The sequence below is a fragment of the Oncorhynchus masou genome, unplaced genomic scaffold (genome assembly GCF_036934945.1).
Source record: "Oncorhynchus masou masou isolate Uvic2021 unplaced genomic scaffold, UVic_Omas_1.1 unplaced_scaffold_2332, whole genome shotgun sequence".
Taxonomy (NCBI): domain Eukaryota; kingdom Metazoa; phylum Chordata; class Actinopteri; order Salmoniformes; family Salmonidae; genus Oncorhynchus; species Oncorhynchus masou.
The window spans coordinates 40001-48961 of record NW_027008794.1 but is presented as its reverse complement, the minus strand read 5'-3'; the positions used below and the strand labels follow the sequence as shown (position 1 = coordinate 48961).

The 8961-nt window shown below is 46.8% G+C and overlaps 1 long non-coding RNA gene across 1 annotated transcript in view; it reads left to right on the top strand.

Annotated features, from left to right (window-relative positions):
* The first annotated feature begins 399 nt into the window (after nucleotides 1-399).
* LOC135533349 (uncharacterized) overlaps nucleotides 400-8961 on the top strand; it is a 12709-nt gene continuing 4147 nt past the window's right edge. The window contains exon 1 of the long non-coding RNA XR_010454479.1: nucleotides 400-463. This is a non-coding gene — a long non-coding RNA (uncharacterized LOC135533349). The remainder of the gene's footprint in view (nucleotides 464-8961) is intronic.

The following is an 8961-nucleotide window of genomic DNA, read 5'->3' as shown; positions in this document are numbered from 1 at the left end:
CAGGTGTCGTCTCCTTCAGACATGAGCTCGTCGTCAGAGCAGTGAACAGAAAGCCAACTAGACTGTTTTGTAATTGCAGATTTCAGCATTTAGAAAAAACAGTAGGAATGGACCTCACATGTCGTTCGTCCTTACTCAGCAAGGCTGGCAGCTACAGCTCAGAACCGCTGGTGTGTGTGTACGTGTGTGTGTCTGTGCAACTGAGGGAGTTGAGGATGAGGTCAGCTGTTTGTGTGGGTGCAATACTGTTGTTGGAGTCTTTTTTTTAACCCCACAACACATCTTAATTCTATCTCTAAGCAAACACCACCACCACAAAATCTTGTGTTTTTCTTGGTTTCTTAATTTAACTTTTTCTCGATTTTGTGAATACTGATGTCAGTTCTGTCTGTTTCTCTCCAGATCAGAAGACGTCGGCCCACCCCTGCTACTCTGGTAGCTTCCAGTGACCAGTCTTCTCCGGGTAACTAAATAGCATCTTATTCACATTTACATTTACATTTAAGTCATTTGGCAGACGCTCTTATCCAGGTTGACTAATACATGGGCCTACTCTAGTGTCCATTTTTGTGTAGAACTGAAAAGTGTGTTCTGCCCGTCTTCAGTCTACTGGTCTGCTGGCAGCAGATCAATCAATCAAACGTATTTTATAAAGCCCTTTAACATTAGCAGTCATCACAAAGTAAAAAGGACTCAGCGTAAAACTCCATAGAGCAGCAATGCAGAGGCGGACACACAGTGAAGCAATTTATTATGTATTATAATCTAGTTATATTATACCTCCCCGACCCTCCTACCTTTATATTATACCTCCCCTCCCTCCTTCCTTTATATTATACCTCCCCTCCCCTCCTACCTTTATATTATACCTCCCCTCCCCTCCCCTTTCTTTATATTATACCTCCCCTCCCCTCCTTCCTTTATATTATACCTCCCCTACCCTCATACCTTTATATTATACCTCCCCTACCCTCATACCTTTATATTATACCTCCCCTCCCCTCCTTCCTTTATATTATACCTCCCCTCCCCTCCCCTCCTGCCTTTATATTATACCTCCCCTACCCTCCTGCCTTTATATTATACCTCCCCTCCCCTCCTTCCTTCATATTATACCTCCCCTCCCCTCCCCTCCTGCCTTTATATTATACCTCCCCTCCCCTCATACCTTTATATTATACCTCCCTCCCCTACCCTCCTGCCTTTATATTATACCTCCCCTCCCCTCCTGCCTTTATATTATACCTCCCCTACCCTCCTGCCTTTATATTATACCTCCCCTCCCCTACCCTCCTGCCTTTATATTATACCTCCCCTCCCCTCCCCTCCTTCCTTTATATTATACCTCCCCTCCCCTACCCTCCTTCCTTTATATTATACCTCCCCTCCCCTCCTTCGTTTATATTATACCTCCCCTACCCTCCTTCCTTTATATTATACCTCCCCTCCCCTCCTTCCTTTATATTATACCTCCCCTCCCCTACCCTCATACCTTTATATTATACCTCCCCTCCCCTCCTACCTTTATATTATACCTCCCCCTCCCCTCCTACCTTTATATTATACCTCCCCTCCCCTCCTTCCTTTATATTATACCTCCCCTCCCCTCCTTCCTTTATATTATACCTCCCCTACCCTCCTTCCTTTATATTATACCTCCCCTCCCCTCCTTCCTTTATATTATACCTCCCCTCCCCTACCCTCATACCTTTATATTATACCTCCCCTCCCCTCCTTCCTTCATATTATACCTCCCCTACCCTCCTTCCTTTATATTATACCTCCCCTCCCCTCCTTCCTTTATATTATACCTCCCCTCCCCTACCCTCATACCTTTATATTATACCTCCCTCCCCTCCTTCCTTCATATTATACCTCCCCCTACCCTCCTTCCTTTATATTATACCTCCCCTACCCTCCTTCCTTTATATTATACCTCCCCTCCCCTCCTTCCTTTATATTATACCTCCCCTCCCCTCCTACCTTTATATTATACCTCCCCTCCCCTACCCTCCTGCCTTTATATTATACCTCCCCTCCCCTCCTTCCTTTATATTATACCTCCCCTCCCCTACCCTCCTTCCTTTATATTATACCTCCCCTCCCCTCCTTCCTTTATATTATACCTCCCCTACCCTCCTTCCTTTATATTATACCTCCCCTCCCCTCCTTCCTTTATATTATACCTCCCCTACCCTCCTTCCTTTATATTATACCTCCCCTCCCCTCCTTCCTTTATATTATACCTCCCCTCCCCTACCCTCATACCTTTATATTATACCTCCCCTCCCCCTACCCTCCTGCCTTTATATTATACCTCCCCTCCCCTCCCCCTCCTACCTTTATATTATACCTCCCCTCCCCTACCCTCCTTCCTTTATATTATACCTCCCCTCCCCTACCCTCCTTCCTTTATATTATACCTCCCCTCCCCTCCTTCCTTTATATTATACCTCCCCTCCCCTCCTTCCTTTATATTATACCTCCCCTACCCTCCTTCCTTTATATTATACCTCCCCTCCCCTCCCCTCCTACCTTTATATTATACCTCCCCCTCCCCTACCCTCCTTCCTTTATATTATACCTCCCCTCCCCTACCCTCCTTCCTTTATATTATACCTCCCCTCCCCTACCCTCCTTCCTTTATATTATACCTCCCCTCCCCTACCCTCCTTCCTTTATATTATACCTCCCCTCCCCTACCCTCCTGCCTTTATATTATACCTCCCTCCCCCTACCCTCCTTCCTTTATATTATACCTCCCTCCCCTCCTTCCTTTATATTATACCTCCCCTCCCCTACCCTCCTTCCTTTATATTATACCTCCCCTACCCTCCTTCCTTTATATTATACCTCCCTCCCCTACCCTCCTTCCTTTATATTATACCTCCCCTCCCCTACCCTCCTGCCTTTATATTATACCTCCCCTCCCCTACCCTCCTGCCTTTATATTATACCTCCCCTCCCCTACCCTCCTTCCTTTATATTATACCTCCCCTCCCCTCCTTCCTTTATATTATACCTCCCCTCCCCTCCTTCCTTTATATTATACCTCCCCTACCCTCCTTCCTTTATATTATACCTCCCCTCCCCCTACCCTCCTGCCTTTATATTATACCTCCCCCTCCCCTACCCTCCTGCCTTTATATTATACCTCCCCTCCCTACCCTCCTTCCTTTATATTATACCTCCCCTCCCCTCCTTCCTTTATATTATACCTCCCCTACCCTCCTTCCTTTATATTATACCTCCCCTCCCCTACCCTCCTGCCTTTATATTATACCTCCCTCCCCTCCCCTCCTTCCTTTATATTATACCTCCCCCTACCCTCCTTCCTTTATATTATACCTCCCCTCCCCTCCCCTCCTACCTTTATATTATACCTCCCCTCTCCCCTACCCTCCTTCCTTTATATTATACCTCCCCTCCCCTACCCTCCTTCCTTTATATTATACCTCCCCTCCCCTACCCTCCTGCCTTTATATTATACCTCCCCTCCCCCTCCTTCCTTTATATTATACCTCCCCTCCCCCTACCCTCATACCTTTATATTATACCTCCCCTACCCTCCTGCCTTTATATTATACCTCCCCTCCCCTCCTTCCTTTATATTATACCTCCCCTCCCCTACCCTCATACCTTTATATTATACCTCCCCTCCCCTCCTTCCTTTATATTATACCTCCCCTCCCCTACCCTCATACCTTTATATTATACCTCCCCTCCCCTCCTTCCTTTATATTATACCTCCCCTCCCCTCCTTCCTTTATATTATACCTCCCCTCCCCTCCTTCCTTTATATTATACCTCCCCTCCCCTACCCTCCTGCCTTTATATTATACCTCCCCCCCCTCCTTCCTTTATATTATACCTCCCCTCCCCTACCCTCATACCTTTATATTATACCTCCCCTCCCCTCCTTCCTTTATATTATACCTCCCCTCCCCTACCCTCCTTCCTTTATATTATACCTCCCCTCCCCTCCCCTCCTGCCTTTATATTATACCTCCCCTCCCCTCCTTCCTTTATATTATACCTACCCTCCCCTCCCTCCTTCCTTTATATTATACCTCCCCTCCCCTCCCCTCCTTCCTTTATATTATACCTCCCCTCCCCTCCCCTCCCCTCCCCTACCCTCCTGCCTTTATATTATACCTCCCCTACCCTCCTTCCTTTATATTATACCTCCCCTCCCCTACCCTCATACCTTTATATTATACCTCCCCTCCCCTCCTTCCTTTATATTATACCTCCCCTACCCTCCTTCCTTTATATTATACCTCCCCTCCCCTCCTTCCTTTATATTATACCTCCCCTCCCCTCCTTCCTTTATATTATACCTCCCCTCCCCTACCCTCCTGCCTTTATATTATACCTCCCCTACCCTCCTTCCTTTATATTATACCTCCCCTCCCCTCCTTCCTTTATATTATACCTCCCCTCCCCTCCTACCTTTATATTATACCTCCCCTCCCCTACCCTCCCCTCCTACCTTTATATTATACCTCCCCCCTACCCTCCTACCTTTATATTATACCTCCCTCCCCTCCTTCCTTTATATTATACCTCCCCTCCCCTCCTACCTTTATATTATACCTCCCCTCCCCTCCTACCTTTATATTATACCTCCCCTCCCCTCCCTCCCCTCCTACCTTTATATTATACCTCCCCTACCCTCCTACCTTTATATTATACCTCCCCTCCCCTCCTTCCTTTATATTATACCTCCCCTCCCCTCCTTCCTTTATATTATACCTCCCCTCCCCTACCCTCCTGCCTTTATATTATACCTCCCCTACCCTCCTTCCTTTATATTATACCTCCCCTCCCCTACCCTCATACCTTTATATTATACCTCCCCTCCCCTCCTTCCTTTATATTATACCTCCCCTCCCCTCCTTCCTTTATATTATACCTCCCCTCCCCTCCTTCCTTTATATTATACCTCCCCTCCCCTACCCTCCTGCCTTTATATTATACCTCCCCTCCCCTCCTTCCTTTATATTATACCTCCCCTCCCCTACCCTCATACCTTTATATTATACCTCCCCTCCCCCTCCTTCCTTTATATTATACCTCCCCTCCCCTACCCTCCTTCCTTTATATTATACCTCCCCTCCCCTACCCTCCTTCCTTTATATTATACCTCCCCTCCCCTACCCTCCTTCCTTTATATTATACCTCCCCTCCCCTACCCTCCTTCCTTTATATTATACCTCCCCTCCCCTACCCTCATACCTTTATATTATACCTCCCCTCCCCTCCTTCCTTTATATTATACCTCCCCTCCCCTCCTTCCTTTATATTATACCTCCCCTCCCCTCCTTCCTTTATATTATACCTCCCCTCCCCTACCCTCCTGCCTTTATATTATACCTCCCCTACCCTCCTTCCTTTATATTATACCTCCCCTCCCCCTACCCTCATACCTTTATATTATACCTCCCCTCCCCTCCTTCCTTTATATTATACCTCCCCTCCCCTCCTTCCTTTATATTATACCTCCCCTCCCCTCCCCTCCCCTCATACCTTTATATTATACCTCCCCTACCCTCCTACCTTTATATTATACCTCCCCTCCCCTCCTTCCTTTATATTATACCTCCCCTCCCCTCCTACGTTTATATTATAACTCCCCTACCCTCCTACCATTATATTATACCTCCCCTACACTCCTTCCTTTATATTATACCTCCCCTCCCCTCCTACCATTATATTATACCTCCCCTCCCCTCCTACGTTTATATTATACCTCCCCTACCCTCCTACCATTATATTATACCTCCCCTCCCCTCCTACCTTTATATTATACCTCCCCTCCCCTCCTTCCTTTATATTATACCTCCCCTCCCCTACCCTCCTGCCTTTATATTATACCTCCCCTCCCCTCCTTCCTTTATATTATACCTCCCCTCCCCTCCCCTCCTTCCTTTATATTATACCTACCCTCCCCTCCCCCTCCTTCCTTTATATTATACCTCCCCTCCCCCTACCCTCCTTCCTTTATATTATACCTCCCCTACCCTCATACCTTTATATTATACCTCCCCTCCCCTACCCTCCTTCCTTTATATTTTACCTCCCCTACCCTCCTTCCTTTATATTATACCTCCCCTCCCCTCCTACCTTTATATTATACCTCCCCTCCCCTCCTTCCTTTATATTATACCTCCCCTCCCCCTACCCTCCTGCCTTTATATTATACCTCCCCCTCCCCTCCTTCCTTTATATTATACCTCCCCTCCCCTCCCCTCCTTCCTTTATATTATACCTACCCTCCCCTCCCCTCCTTCCTTTATATTATACCTCCCCTCCCCTACCCTCCTTCCTTTATATTATACCTCCCCTACCCTCATACCTTTATATTATACCTCCCCTCCCCTACCCTCCTTCCTTTATATTTTACCTCCCCTCCCCTCCTACCTTTATATTATACCTCCCCTACCCTACTTCCTTTATATTATACCTCCCCTACCCTCCTACCATTATATTATACCTCCCCTACCCTCCTTCCTTTATATTTTACCTCCCCTACCCTCCTTCCTTTATATTATACCTCCCCTCCCCTCCTACCTTTATATTATACCTCCCCTCCCCTCCTACCTTTATATTATACCTCCCCTACCCTCCTACCATTATATTATACCTCCCCTACCCTCCTTCCTTTATATTTTACCTCCCCTACCCTCCTTCCTTTATATTATACCTCCCCTCCCCCTCCTACCTTTATATTATACCTCCCCTCCCCTCCTACCTTTATATTATACCTCCCCCCCCTCCTACCTTTATATTATACCTCCCCTCCTTCCTTCATATTATACCTCCCCTCCCCTCCTTCCTTTATATTATACCTCCCCTCCCCTCCTTCCTTCCTTTATATTATACCTCCCCTCCCCTCCTACCTTTATATTATACCTCCCCTCCCCTCCTACGTTTATATTATACCTCCCCTACCCTCCTACCTTTATATTATACCTCCCCTACCCTCCTTCCTTCATATTATACCTCCCCTACCCTCCTACCTTTATATTATACCTCCCTCCCCTCCTACCTTTATATTATACCTCCCCTCCCCTCCTACGTTTATATTATACCTCCCCTCCCCTCCTTCCTTTATATTATACCTCCCCTCCCCCTACCCTCCTACCATTATATTATACCTCCCCTCCCCTCCTTCCTTTATATTATACCTCCCCCTCCTTCCTTCATATTATACCTCCCCTCCCCTCCCCTCCTTCCTTTATATTATACCTCCCCTCCCCTCCTACCTTTATATTATACCTCCCCTCCCCTCCTTCCTTTATATTATACCTCCCCTCCCCTACCCTCCTGCCTTTATATTATACCTCCCCTCCCCTCCTTCCTTTATATTATACCTCCCCTCCCCTCCCCTCCTTCCTTTATATTATACCTACCCTCCCCTCCCCTCCTTCCTTTATATTATACCTCCCTCCCCTACCCTCCTTCCTTTATATTATACCTCCCCTACCCTCATACCTTTATATTATACCTCCCCTCCCCTACCCTCCTTCCTTTATATTATACCTCCCCTCCCCTCCTACCTTTATATTATACCTCCCCTACCCTACTTCCTTTATATTATACCTCCCCTACCCTCCTACCATTATATTATACCTCCCCTACCCTCCTTCCTTTATATTTTACCTCCCCTACCCTCCTTCCTTTATATTATACCTCCCCTCCCCTCCTACCTTTATATTATACCTCCCCTCCCCTCCTACCTTTATATTATACCTCCCCTCCCCTCCTACCTTTATATTATACCTCCCCTCCTTCCTTCATATTATACCTCCCCTCCCCTCCTTCCTTTATATTATACCTCCCCTCCCCTCCTTCCTTCCTTTATATTATACCTCCCCTCCCCTCCTACCTTTATATTATACCTCCCCTCCCCTACCCTCCTACCATTATATTATACCTCCCCTACCCTCCTACCTTTATATTATACCTCCCCTACCCTCCTTCCTTCATATTATACCTCCCCTCCCCTACCCTCCTTCCTTTATATTATACCTCCCCTACCCTCCTACCATTATATTATACCTCCCCTACCCTCCTACCTTTATATTATACCTCCCCTCCCCTCCTACCTTTATATTATACCTCCCCTCCCCTCCTACGTTTATATTATACCTCCCCTCCCCTCCTTCCTTTATATTATACCTCCCCTCCCCTACCCTCCTACCATTATATTATACCTCCCCTCCCCTCCTTCCTTTATATTATACCTCCCCTCCTTCCTTCATATTATACCTCCCCTCCCCTCCTACGTTTATATTATACCTCCCCTACCCTCCTACCATTATATTATACCTCCCCTACCCTCCTACCTTTATATTATACCTCCCCTACCCTCCTTCCTTCATATTATACCTCCCCTCCCCTCCTTCCTTTATATTATACCTCCCCTCCCCTCCTACGTTTATATTATACCTCCCCTCCCCTACCCTCCTACCATTATATTATACCTCCCCTACCCTCCTACCTTTATATTATACCTCCCCTCCCCTCCCCTCCTACCTTTATATTATACCTCCCCTCCCCTACCCTCCTTCCTTTATATTATACCTCCCCTCCCCTCCCTCCTTCCTTTATATTATACCTCCCCTCCCCTACCCTCCTTCCTTTATATTATACCTCCCCTCCCCTACCCTCCTACGTTTATATTATACCTCCCCTCCCCTACCCTCCTTCCTTTATATTATACCTCCCCTCCCCCTACCCTCCTACGTTTATATTTTACCTCCCCTCCCCTCCTTCCTTCATATTTTACCTCCCCTCCCCTCCTTCCTTCATATTATACCTCCCCTGCTCTCCTTCCTTCATATTTTACCTCCCCTACCCTCCTTCCTTTATATTATACCTCCCCTACCCTCCTTCCTTCATATTTTACCTCCCCTACCCTCCTTCCTTTATATTATACCTCCCCTACCCTCCTTC